General features: G+C 41.3%; 1 long non-coding RNA gene across 1 annotated transcript in view; it reads left to right on the forward strand.

Moving 5' to 3' along the window:
- Positions 1-751: 751 nt before the first annotated feature.
- Positions 752-13,702, forward strand: part of LOC116075060 — a 42,990-nt gene continuing 30,039 nt past the window's right edge. Inside the window, exons 1-2 of the long non-coding RNA XR_004112400.1 lie at positions 752-917; positions 11,741-11,821. This is a non-coding gene — a long non-coding RNA (uncharacterized LOC116075060). The remainder of the gene's footprint in view (positions 918-11,740; positions 11,822-13,702) is intronic.

A 13,702-nucleotide genomic window follows, 5' to 3' on the forward strand; every position in this document is an offset into this window, starting at 1 on the left:
GATGTGAGCACCAGGTGAACTTTCCAGAAGATTATTAATAACAATCACAGAAAAAAAAAACCGCAGTAAGTATTTATTGAGTGCCTACTATGTGCTAGGTAATATGTAAAGTACTTTATGATATTGGCTCAGACAGAAAACAGTCACCTGTTCACACAGGGCTTATACCTTAACAGTATTAAGAACTGAGACCTTAGCCAGGCTGTGGTGACACACACCTTTAAACCCAGCATTTTGGAAATAGAAACAGGTGGATTTTTGAGATTGAGGCCAGTCTGGTCTACAGAACAATTTCTAGGACATCCAGAGCTACACAGAGAAACCCTGTCTTGAAAACAAAACAAAACAAAACAAAACAAAACAAAACAAAACCCTGAGACCTTAACCAGAAAGATAAATTTGCAAAAACCATTTGTTGCTACACAATCTGAAGATATTTTTTCTTTACATTAAATAGCCAACTTGTAATCCAGATCTTATCAGAGTGGCAATAAATATTTTTATATTATTATTTGACTAGGTTATCAAAGAACCATTTATTCTTAAAGAAATCAAAACCTCCATTCCCTGTGTCTACTGTTCCTAAACTGGTCTATCACCATTTCCTCAATTTTTTGCTGGGACTCCTACGTTGAAGACCTGGTATTCAGAACTAAACCCCAAAGTTTTAATATCCCCTGTCTTTCTCTCTCCTTTCTAACATGTCACTGTGTCTTTCCCCAGCCATTAGATCCTTTCCTAAAATCTGTTGTCAACTCGACCTTGCTTGATCAACAGCTGGAGTGGAGATTTCTTCAGAGTCACAGTCAATGCCTGCAATCACAGATTATGGTCCTTCAGAGGAGACAGATCATGAGCAAGACAAATGCATAGATCATTTCAGATGGAAGAAAATGCAACACCGGATGACAAAACAGGTTGTGTTAGTTGGTGTGTGTTACTGTGGCTAAACATACAAGAACTTACTGGAGGAAGGATATACCTTGGCTCATGGTTTTAGGGAGTTCTGTCTATGGTTGCTTGACCCTGTGCACTTGAACAGAATGTAGTGGTAGGGAATACACAATGAAGATTTGTTTGTTTGTTTGTTTTTAGGCTTATGGTGGATGGGGACCAGAGAAAAAAGATAAGAACAGGGGGTAGTGGGGTCAGGTACAACTTTGGAAGACCCACACCTACAGGTAGACTTTACCTTCTACAGTTTCTACCACTTTATAAAACAGCATCATCAACCGAGACCAGTTGTTACCATAGGTGATAGAGGAACCTGGGTGGGTTGGGCTAATTGGGCTGGCCTAGAAGGTTTAATGGAAGACATCAAAGTATGAAGGGAGACTGTGGGCCTAAGAAAGTCTGCTGAAAGGATATTTCAGCAAAAGGAGCAAGAAGCAGAAATGTCCTGAGGTAGGAGAAGTGCAGGGAAGGGACAATTGGGAGGAGAACCGAGGAAGGCAAATTTGGAGACATATTTAGAGACATGGGAACATGGTGGGTGGCTTTTTCCTAAGGTGAAGTGGAACACTCTGTAAGAATTCGAATGAGGAGTGGCACTGTTGGAGTTAGTTTTCAAAGGTTATGCTGACTGCAAGGCTGGATGATAGTGGTGGATTTGAACTTGGGGAGTACAGGAGGCTGTGGTAAAAGGCAGTGGCAAGTGAGGTTTCTAGGCATTCCCAGCGACATCCCTGGTGAGATTTGGGAAACATTCTGAAGTAGGAAACTGATATTGGGTGAGGTCTTTTGACCTGAATATCTGGTAACTGCCATAATGATAATGCCTCTTAAAGAAGAGAAAAAGGGAAAACCAAAAACACAGCTCAACATATAATGTCTTTTATGTTTAAAGTCTGAATGGTTTAAAGGTCTTATCAAAGTTAAGACCAACGAGATGGATAAAAATACAGTGATACAAGCCTGATGCCCTTGGATCCCCAGAACCTAGCTGTGGAAGGAGACATCTGCAACAAACCTTGGTGCTGCCTTTTGACTTCCATATGCATGCTATTGCTTTTCTAACATGAGATTTTATATATATATATCCACACACATATATGTATATGTATACATATAATAGACATTATATGTATATATATAATCTGCTTATATATTATATAGTATGATTACATCTACATAACTATTACATATAATATATATTTAACAAGGTCTTACATATCCACATATGTAATAATCGTACATACATATACATACACACATTTTTTGGGACATGGTTTCTCTGTGTAATAGCTCTGGGTAGCTCACTTTGTAGTCCAGGTTGGCCTTGAACTCATAGACATCTGCCTGCCTCTGCCTCCTGAGTGCTGGGAGTAAAGGTGTGTGCCACCATGCCTGGCCTAATCATAAAACATTTCAATGAGCTATTAAGCAAGTTAAACTTGGGCGCCACTTAGAGATGAATGTCAGGGCATGTGTAAAGTCAGGTTGACATAACAGACCTGTTATGGGAAGGATCCTGTTTGTGTCTCGTGGCTTGGTGGTGAGGTACAGCCCTTAGGCTCTGATCCATTTCCTCCCTTCTTTTTTCTCCCACACTCCTCTCCTCCTCTGATCACTGCAGGCAGGAATGACTTGCAGTTTACATATGCACAGAAGAAAATCTACATATTCTAGAGTTTCACCTGAGGGAAATCTATAGTGGGGAAAAGGATTATTTAATTAGCACTATATTGTGAAAGGGGCTATAGTACATTTTTTTTTATAAACAGTTACAAATTTGAGCCCACTAGTGGCTTTTGAAATCAGTTTAGTGGGAGGTGAAATGAATTTAGTGGGCCACAAACAGCATTTGAAAAAATGAAATAGAATATAAAATAAAAGAGTGCATCGTACTTAATAAGGGTAGTGCATGTGAAATTTCTGCTTCATAGACACACGTATAGACTTGGTCACCATTTTTTCAGTGACATGTCAAGTTCCTGCTATGGGTAAGGTGTACCCTAAGCAGTGGCTTTAATGTAGAGAGTAACATTATCAATCTGATACTGCTTTTAGTTATGGCAAAGCCATGTAATACAAGCTTTGATACCTTACATTTTCTTTTTATGAAGTAGAAATTACATTTTGTTTTCAATGTGGAAGTCTGGATTCTTCTGGGGGAGGGTAAAGAGAGCTCAAAATAGTTAGAATAAGGAAGTAAGGAAGGGGTTAATGGGAAGAATCCTTGAGGACTGAGGGACTGAGGGACTGGCTCTTGGTGTCCTGGTACTAACCCTGGGGACATCATCTTCTCCTCTCGCCTCCCACCTCCTCCCTTCCACTCTCTTCCCCTCTCCTTTTTTTTTAAAATTAATTTATTTATCTATTCATTTTACATTTCAACATCAGCCCCCTCCTTTCTTTTCTTATCCCGTTTCCTCCACTCCTGTCTTTTCCAGTTACCATCCTTCCCCTCTGTGCTCCCTCCTTCCCCATGCAGTTTGCCTTGGTTTCATGTTTCTCTATGGCAGACAGCTGTTTGCACAATGTGAGAAAAAAATCACTATTAGCTTTACTTTCTGTAGCCTCCCTTGCTGTCTTCAGTGAGAACTGCCTGAAGAGTGTCACCAAGTGGCTCTTCTCAGGTTATACTTTGGGTATACTTTGAAACAATCACCTTGAGGGACAGGACTGCACACAACCATCTGATGAGTGTGAGTGTGTGCATGCACACACACACTTTCAGAATCCAAGGTTATGAACCTGTCATTTACCTTGAAGAATAACTCCAATGTCTTCATAGTATAGTATATCTAGGTATGGCCCTCATAGAGTCATGTGTTTGAATGCTCGGTCCATAGGGAGTGGCATTACTAGGAGGCATGGCCTTGTTGGAGGAAGTGTATCACTGTGGGGTAGGCTTCGAGGTCTCCTATGCTCAAGTTATGTCCAGTGTGGCCCACAGTCTCCTTTTACTGTGTATGGATCAAGACTTAGAACTCTCAGCTCCTTCTCGAGCCCCAAGTCTACCTGGACACTGCCATGCTTCCCACCATGATGATAATGGACTAAACCTCCGAATTGTAAGCCAGCCCCATTTAAATGTTTTCCTTTATAAGAGTTGCCTTGGTCATGGTGTCTCTTCACATCAAAAAGTCCTAACTAAGAAAGGTATATCTAGAGAACTAATTCTTGTGCAAGATGGGACTCATTCTCAATGGAAGCGCCCTGTGATCACTCCATTCTTAATTGCTTGTAGGACAACTTCCCAACGTCCTCTGTGCATCAGTCCTGGATCGAGGGGCTGATTGAAGAGCTGGGTGATTTCTTAAATACACTGGTTACAACATGCTAAGAAAAACCTAGAAACTTCCCCAGGACCCTAAAATTCCTTGAAAAATAAAAGCTCAACCTTGCTCTTTCTAAGTTTTTAGTGTTTCAAGTTTATAATAAGCTCTATTTTTAGGCAATGATGCTGTCTGGTAATGGTGAGGAAAAATATTCACCAATGAAAATCTAAATGGAGGCAAGTGATGAAGTCAAACAGCATTAGATTTGTTTCGTTTCCCTAGATGGTGGGTTGAGGGACATCTTATTCACTGACCGAGTTTTCTGTGCCAACCATTCTTAGAAGTATCACCTCATGCCAAGTTAATCATTTAAATCTTTTCTTCTGCTCCCATCAATGTCCTGGCTACCCAAATATTTTCTTGTCAATCTTCTATAATCTGTTCTGTCACACTGTGCCCTCCTGGGAATGAAACAGGTTTACTTTAAAATTTTATGAGATCAACTGTCTCTGTCCGATGGCTTGCCATAGAATGGAATTATTAATATAGAATAAGTAACAGGCAACTGAATTAGTAGGGCTGTGATCCCATCGAGAGCTCTGTATTTTTAAATTGACTTGATGTTTATGAAAGCTGTAGGATTGTCAGTCCAGAAGGAACTTTTGTTCCTCTGATAAGTTGGTACCCTGTGTCAGAGTGCAGTCAAAACTTTTGGCTAGACCCATCATGCTAATTTCATCATCTGTAGCTTTCTAAGGATGGATAGGTTTGTAGCGAGTGACCTGTGTTTTAAAAACAAACAAACATTTTTAAATGAGAGACTGTAGTAGGCAAGGCTTTGGGGTCATAGAACCCTGAGTTAGAATATCTCTTTTGCTTGTTATATGGTTTAAGAAATACTGATAAGTTTCAGTACAATTCCGTTAAACAAGAACTTCAGATACACTTCAGATAAACCTTTTAGTATGTTGTGCCACAAGTACTGCAACATTAAACATTTAAAGTTGCTGTTTATTTGCTATTCAGTTTTAACTGAGACTGTGTTAGCCTGGGACTGCTCCAGCCTAACCCTGGAGATTCTGACAGGATTCTGCAGCCCATAGGTGGAAGCCAGTGTGTTCACCTGTCAGAGGCGGCATGCAGGAGCAGAGAGAATTGTTCTCAGCATTAACCCAAATTATCTTGTTGCATTTTTCATTTTTATGCCAATTATGCTTTTGCTGTCTGTGTATTGTTTTTTACTTTTTATGTGAGTGCTACTCTTGCTTCCTCTAATGAAATGAAAGCACCCCGATGATGAGGGGGAACATTTTTCCTCCTTTGTACCTGGTGTGTTGCCAGACTTTGTGCTGCACCTGCGGAATTGCGAAAGGTGCTTTCTGATTTTCAAGGTTAATGATGTGGCCGTTCTTGCTTCTACCTTCCCTGTGGTCAATGCTTTTGCAAACGTGCTGATGATCTTAGTGACCTGATGGCATAAGATGAGGATAGAGATGCATAATACTTTTCTCATTATTTGCAAAATGCCTTTCTGCCATGTATTTTTTACCTTTGGTGCACAATTATGTATTTAAAAATTCCAGTGCCCAACCATACCCAAAATATACTAATTAAGGATCACTGGGGTGGGAGTTGAGAATTTTGGGGAAGAGAAGTGAAGAAGTTGTCAGAAACCTGAAGCTTGCTAGGGGTAGAAAATATCACTTGGCAAATGATTAGCCGTTGGAAGGAAACTGGGAGGGAGGAAACCTTGGGTTCTCTTTGGGGAGGTGTCTTAGTTAGGGTTTCACTGCTGTGAGCAGACACCATGACCAAGGCAACTCTTATAAGGACAACATTTAGTTGGAGCTGGCTTACTGGTTCAGAAATTATCATTATGGTGGGAAGCATGGCAGCATCCAGGCAGACATGGTGCTGGAGGAGCTGAGAGTTCTACCTCTTGTTCTGAAGGCCGCTAGGAGAAGACACACTTCCAGGCATCTAGGATAAGAATCTCAAAACCCACTCCCCCAGTGACAAAGCCACACCTATTCCAACAATACCATATCTCTTAATGGTGCCACTCTATGGGCCAAGCATATTCAAACCACCACAGGAGGCACAGCTGACTGGAGCTCTGGGCTTTGGCAGGTACCATTAGCCATTTTGGCAGGAAGTCTTAGTTAATTTTCTGGCAGCCAAAAGACAGCAAGATCAGCCGATACTGCAATGGTAAAGGTGGAACAAACAAGGTCGTTATTATGTCTGCCACACGGGGTGTAGAAACTGGAATCACAGACTTTGCTCCCAACTAACAATAATGAGAGCTGAAAGCAGGTAATCTAAGTCGCATCTCATCTCCTTTCTTTAAACTGTAGGTAGAAGGAAATGATTGACCATTTGGTAAGGGAGTCTGGAAATACCATTTTCAAATTATTAGCCCCTATTTTGTGGCATATAGTGGAAGGATGGAAGAATGGGTTTGGTGCTAGAAGCAATAGGTGAAAGCTGGCATACCCAGTTTGTAAATGGCAAAACTAGGGTTGGCTGTCTATTGTGGCCATTATAGTTTGCTGGAGCTCAATGATGCAGCCTCAATCTGTGTATCATTCCCCACAGTTCATGCTATAAGTTAATATTATTGATGGTTTGGATGGGAATGGCTCCTACAGGGTTATACAATTGCATATTTGATCCTCAGTTGGTAGAATTATTTGGGAAGGATCAAGGGGGTGTGTCATAGACCAAGATGTTCTTTTGTTATTAGCATAACCTCTAACCCCCTGAAACCATATACCCAAATTAATATTTTTTTAAATTTCCTTGATTATAGTGTCTTATCATAGCAATAGTAAAGTAACCATAACAATATTTGTCATGCTTGTATGAGAGAGTCACTACTCTCCCTTACTTGGTACAGCAGGGCTGGGAAGATGGTTCTGTGGTTTAGAGCACTTGTTGCTCTTGTGAAGGACCCAGGTAACTCCAGTTCCAAGGTATCAGGCACCCTCTTTTGACCTCTGTGTATACAAGACACACACATGGTGCTCATACATATACATACACATACATACACGTAAAATAAAGCATATATATACACGTATATATATGTGTATATATATGTATATATATGTATATATATATATATATATATATATATATATATATATATATATATATATATATATATATATATATATATATATATGCTGGTGGAAACTAGCTTGGGCCTTATCTGCCCTTCAGTGCCTGCAGCCATGTGAGCAGTGCCCCTCCCTTCAGGCAGTCTCACGGCATCATCTGGAGATGTAGAGCAGTGTTTTCCAACTCCCTGATCCTCCTGGAGCCTTGACTTTTGCATCTTATAGTCTCATGAACTTTGAGAAATGGGTTTCTATATTTATAAATTACCCAACCTTTGTTTTTCTTTCTGTTGTTGTTATAGCAACACAAATGAACCGTGATACACATCTGAGTTGTTTGTTTGGGAAGTTGTGGGTTATCCCAGTGCTCCCCAAAAGCTAGAAACAAGGAAGGGAGATAGCTTAGTGGTAATGGTAGGGAACAGGGCACTTCCTTGAATTTCTAATTTCTCAGTGATGTTTCTGGGTTTTATAGTTGGAAGTACAGAGGTTTGATGACAGTAAGGAGTCCTTGTGGTCTTGAGACCTCTTCTGACTGGGACAAAGACACTCACATACTAGAAAGAATTTGCTTGAAATCAGTGATGAAATAGATAAGCAGGGGGCCATGAAGGGGTTGGGGATGGAGTCCCTATTAGTGGGGATGGATAGGTCTTGCTATTGGGCTCACTAAGGCATATAAACACATGGGCCAGGAACAGACCAACCACCCCAGCCAGGAACAGCCCCAGTGCTTTTGGCCAGCAAAAAGACGGCCACTTTTTTTTTTATAGTAGTTCAAGAGGAAACAACCCCTCTTCTTTCTCTTTTGGAAGAAACAGAATGGAAAGAAAGTGTAGGAAAGAGATCAGATAACATTTCCTGTAGATGATCAGACTCTTGGACTTCTCTGCATTAAAAATGAACCGAACATACAAGGACTACCTTCCTACAGCCTGAGTGGGACTGTTTTATAACCAAATAGAGGGGTGACTTGAAAGTTGTGACACCAGGATTAGCTACAGCTAAAGATGTCACCAGTGTGAATATGAAGAGGGGTTTTCAGAATACAGTTGGTGGTAGTGTTAGAAAAATAAAATAATTTCTGTTTCTACCTTGATAAGCACTCCTCAGTTCAGCCAGCTATACTTAATAACCCTTATAAATCCAGGGATCCATCTGGCCCAGCCTGGAAATCACATCTTGTTTAAGAATCATATTTCCAAAGCCAAAAGTGATCTAAAAAGGAATCCCAGTTTGTATTTGAACTGTGGAATGAACAGTGTCTAAAGCCAGCTGCCTAGTTTCATTGGAGTCCCTTTGTCCCCACAGTTGTTCTGGAAGCTTCTTCTAGAGTTTCCTCTAGTTCCAGCCTCTATTTCCTCTCCATTTCCTTTCTTCTTCTATTTTCTTTCTCCCTATTTTTATATAAAAGGTCACTGAAAATGTTGGGGGCAGATACCTTCTGGTGGGATGCTATGGGCAGCTGGAACAAGAGTAAGAAGGGCAAAGGGGGGTTCACGGTCAGATCAGTGTTGGTGTGGGGCCTGGAATAGCCCTGAATCTTCACAATGCTTCAAACATTTTTCATGTTTGTTTATCATGGACAAATCGTCACATTCTCTGTTGCTTCTACTTCATAAAACACTTCAAATTTAATTTTGATTTGTTATTGTGGTTGCATGTACTGTGTGTGTGTGTGTGTGTGTATGTGTATGTGTGTGTGTGTGTGTGTGTGTATGTGTGTGTATGTGTGTGTGTGTGTGTATGTGTTTGTGTGTACATGTGTGTGTGTGTGTATGTGTATGTGTGTGTGTGTATGTGTGTGTGTGTGTATGTGTGTGTGTGTGAGTGTGTGTGTGTGTGTGTGTGTGTGTGTGTGTGTGTGTATGCCGCACTGCATGTGTGACAGACAGAGGACCAGCTTGTGCAGGAGGATCTCTCCTCTGTGTTCTAGGGATCAAACTCAGGTTGTCAGGTTTTGGCAACAAGGACTTTTACCTGGATTCTCACAAGCCTGACCAAAATATTTTTATATACCCTACCACAATTGTTTCTCAAAGGTCAAAGAGTCAGCACATTCACTATACAGAGGAGGAAAAGAGCTCTGGGAATATATGGTAGTAGTTAACAGCAGAAGTATCCACTCTTTGGTCTTCCTCTTGAGCTTCTTGTGGTCTATGAGTTGTATCATGGGTATTCCATGTTCTTTGCCTAATACCCACTCATCAGTGAGTGCATACCATGGATGTTCTTTTGTGACTGAGTTACCTCACTCAGGATGATGTTTTCTAGATCCATCCATTTGCCTGAGAATTTCATGAAGTCGTCGTTTTTAATAGCTGAGTAGTATTCCATTTGTACCACATTTTCTGTATCCATTCTTCTGTTGAGGGACATCTGGGTTCTTTTCAACTTCTTGCAATTATAAATATGGTTGCTATGAACATAGTGGAGCATGCATCCTTATTACACATTGGAGCATCTTTTGGGTGTATGCCCAGGAGTGGTATAGCTGGATCCTCAGGTAATAGTATGTCCAATTTTCTGAGGAACTGCCAGACTGATTTCCAGAGTGGTTGTACTAGCTTGCGATCTCATCAGCAATGGAGGAGTGTTCCTCTTTCTCCACATCCTTGCCAACATCTGCTGTCACCTGAGTTTTTGATCTTAGCCATTCTGACTGGTATGTGGTGGAATCTCAGGATTGTTTTGATTTGCATTTCCCTGATGACTAAGGATGTTGAACATTTCTTTAAGTGCTTCTCAGCCATTCAGTATTCCCCAGTTGAGAATTCTCTGTTTAGCTGTGTTTCCCATTTTTCAATGGGGTTATTTGGTTCTCTGGAGTTTAACTTTTGAGTTCTTTGTATATATTAATATTAGCCCTCTATCGGACATAGGGTTGGTAAAGATCTTTTCCCAATCTGTTCGTTGCCATTTTGTCCTATTGACAGTGTCCCTTTGCCTTACAGAAGTTTTGCAATTTTATGAGGTCCCATTGGTCAATTGTTGATCTTAGAGCAAAAGCCATTGGTGTTCTGCTTAGGAAAATTTCCCCTGTACCCAAGTATTCAAAGCTCTTCCCCACTTTCTCTTCTATTAGTTTCAGTGTATCTGGTTTTATGTGGAGGTCCTTGATCCACTTGGACTTGAGCTTTGTAAAAGGAGATAATGGATCAATTTGCATTCTCCTACATGTTAACTGCCATTTGAACCAGCACCATTTGTTAAAAATGCTGTCTTTTTTCCACTGGATAGTTTTAGCTTGTTTGTCAAAGATCAAATGACCATAGGTTTGTGGATTCATTTCTGGGTCTTCAATTCTATTCCATTGATCTACCTACCTGTCACTAAGCAAGGGAAGTAGAGGGTGGGAGGGACTTGGGAGGAAGAGAAGAGGGGGAGGAGAAAAAGGTGAAGAATCAGGTATGAGAGGAGATGTACAGAGGATCAGGAAATTGAACATAGGTGTATGGCAATGGGGGATGGGGAGCTGGGGGTAGCAACCAGAAAGTCCCAGATGTCAGGAAAGAGCCTTGTAGGACCCCACCGGGATGACATTAGATGAAATACCCCACAAAGGAGAGGGAGAACCAACCTGTGGAGACCATATCCAGAGGTTAGGCATGACCCCTAGGTTGAGGGAGGCTACCCACCCATCTCCAAAATTTTAACCTAGAATTGCTTCTTTCTAAAGGAAATACAGGGACAAAGAGTAAAGCAGAGACTGAAGGAAAGGCCACCCAGAGACTGCCCCACCTGGAGATCCATCCCACATGCAGAAACCAAACCCAGACACTATTGTGGATGCCAAGAAGTGCTTGCTGACTGATACAGCTGTCTCCTGAGAGGCTCTGCCAGATCTTGACCAATATAGATGTGGTCTAACCACAGCTAACCATTGGACTGAGCACAGGGACCCCAATGGAGGATTTATGGGAAGGACTGAGGAAAGGAGCTGAAGGGGCCTTATCTGGTGTCAATGGGAGGGGAGGCCCTTGGTCCTGTGAAGGCTTGATGCCCCAGTGTAGAGGAAGGCTAGGGTGGTGAGATGAGAGTGGGTAGGTAGGTGGGGAAGCACCCTTATAAAAGCAGGATTGGGGGGAGGGATAGATTTGCAGAGGGGAAACTGGGAAAGGGGATAACATTTGAAATGTAAACAAATAAAATATCCAATTAAAAAACAAAACAAAACAGCAGAGCAGCCTCTGTTCTCACCACTGTTCCCACTCCTCTGTTCTCACCGCTGTTCCCACTCCTCCTGTCTGTGTTGCTCAGCTCTGTTCTCACCACTGTTCCCACTCCTCCTGTCTGTGTTGCTCAGCTCTGCTTTTTATCTCACCTGCTGCTTGCTGTTACTGACAACGTCCTAACTCTCACACAGTATTGCTTTCTTTCTTTGTCTATTGACAGGCCTTCACTATGAAGCCAAAACTTGTCTGGAACTCGAGAATCTTCTACCGCAGCACCTTCCTGCAGATAGTAGGATTCTAGGTTGGTACCTTCATGCCTGGTTCTCTGCCTGTCGTTTTACTGACCCTGACCGAGAAGCAAAGAGTCAAAGTGCTAAGGGCTTTTTGTTTTGTTTGCTTGGTTTGTTTTTAATGACAGAAGACTTTTTAGAGACTCCAACAGATCCCTCCCCACTTTATTTTTTTAGAATGAATGTATCATTTGGTGACATCATGGTATATGCACAAAAAGGGGCTTGTGATTATGATTCAGGATTTTAAACACATCTTCAGCAGCAAAAATATTTCATACCAAGTACTTGCTACTCTCTGTGATGAGCTAATAGCTTCGTTTGGGGACGTGTGGTTTAAATGAGATGCTTGAAATATTTTGTTCCCAGTTGGTGGCACTATTTGGGAAGTTCAGCCTTGGTGGAGGAAGTATATTCCTGGAGGCAGGCTTTTAGAGTTTAAGGGCTGCCGGCCATATTGTTTGCTCTCTCTGCTTCCTGTTTGTGGTTTGAAGTGTGAGCTCCCAGCTCTTGCTGCTTTGCTTTCCATCTGCTTCCATGATGGACCCTAACCCTCTGGAACTGTCAGCCCAAGAAACTTCCTTCTATAGACTGTGCTGATCATGGTGTTTCAGCACAGCAACAGAAAAGCAACTAATAGAGCCAGTTTATAAGCTATAGAAGATAATTAATTTCTTCTCCTTCTCCTTCTCCTTCTTCCTCTTCTTTCTTCTCCCTTTTATGAACCTTAGAGTTATTTGGATCAAATCATTGCTTGTCCATAGGAGTTTGTCTGCCACAAGAAAGAAATTTGTTCTTAAAAGACTACTATTTGATGTCATCGACAAATCTCTATATGTGTTTATCATCTATCTATCTATCTATCTATCTATCTATCTATCTATCTATCTGTCATCTATTAATCATCTATCCTCTACCATCAATGTATCTATCTGTCTATGTATCTTTCTGTCTGTCTGTCTGTCTATCTATCTATCTATCTATCTATCTATCTATCTATCTATTTATCTATCTATTTATTATCATCTCATCTTACTGTAGTAAAATTCTAAGAGCTTCTAAGGTAATTAGACTTTAGATTCAGGAACATTACATTTACTTCAAAGGTAGGCCCCAGATGAAAAATGTTCTGTGACATAGAACAAGTGCCTGGCTACTGATTAACAGGGGTGTGCGGTGGGAGGCAAGAGTAGAAGTAGCTGTGGGAACTCCCCGGAGTTTCCAGCCTTTTAAGAAGGCTTAACCAGTACCAATATCAGAGAGCTACTCCTCCACAGCAATTCAAACCCAGGAGGAAATAGTATAGAAGCTAGAAGCTAGACACACGAAACTCAGCAGGGGCTCTAAGGGGCTCCCCTGGCATTGGCTATACTTTGACCATTTAGGTCACTAGAGTAGGAAACAAAGTAGGACTGACCACTTCAGATATTATTTTATCTCAGCATGAGCACTGTTCACACTTTTGGCCTTAGCTGAGGGTTACGGAAAGGCTATCAGGTTAGCTTTGCTGGATACGAGTAACGATGCTGTTTTATGGCCTATAAAGATTCTTGAATATATTACTTAACTTACTTGCAAACACAGTGAAATAGAGTTACTTGATTTAAAAAAAAAATTATAAACCCTCACAAAAGGGAGACCTTTCACTCATGGATTTAGTTTGTGTGTGCCACTTAGGACCACCTTTTCCTTAGTTTTCTGCTGCAGCTTTTTATCTGCCTGGGAATTTACTCTGAGTTTGAATGACAATATTCATTCCCCTCCTTGTTGTGAAAGTCAGAGAAGGGAGACAACATCAACTAGAAGAGGAAAGGAGAGGGGAAGAGAGGAGAGGAGAGGAGAGGGAAGGAAGAGGGGAGGGGAGGAGAGGGGAGAGGAAAGGAGGGGAGGAG

Source organism: Mastomys coucha, unplaced genomic scaffold (genome assembly GCF_008632895.1).
Source record: "Mastomys coucha isolate ucsf_1 unplaced genomic scaffold, UCSF_Mcou_1 pScaffold3, whole genome shotgun sequence".
In the NCBI taxonomy this organism is placed as follows: Eukaryota; Metazoa; Chordata; class Mammalia; order Rodentia; family Muridae; genus Mastomys; species Mastomys coucha.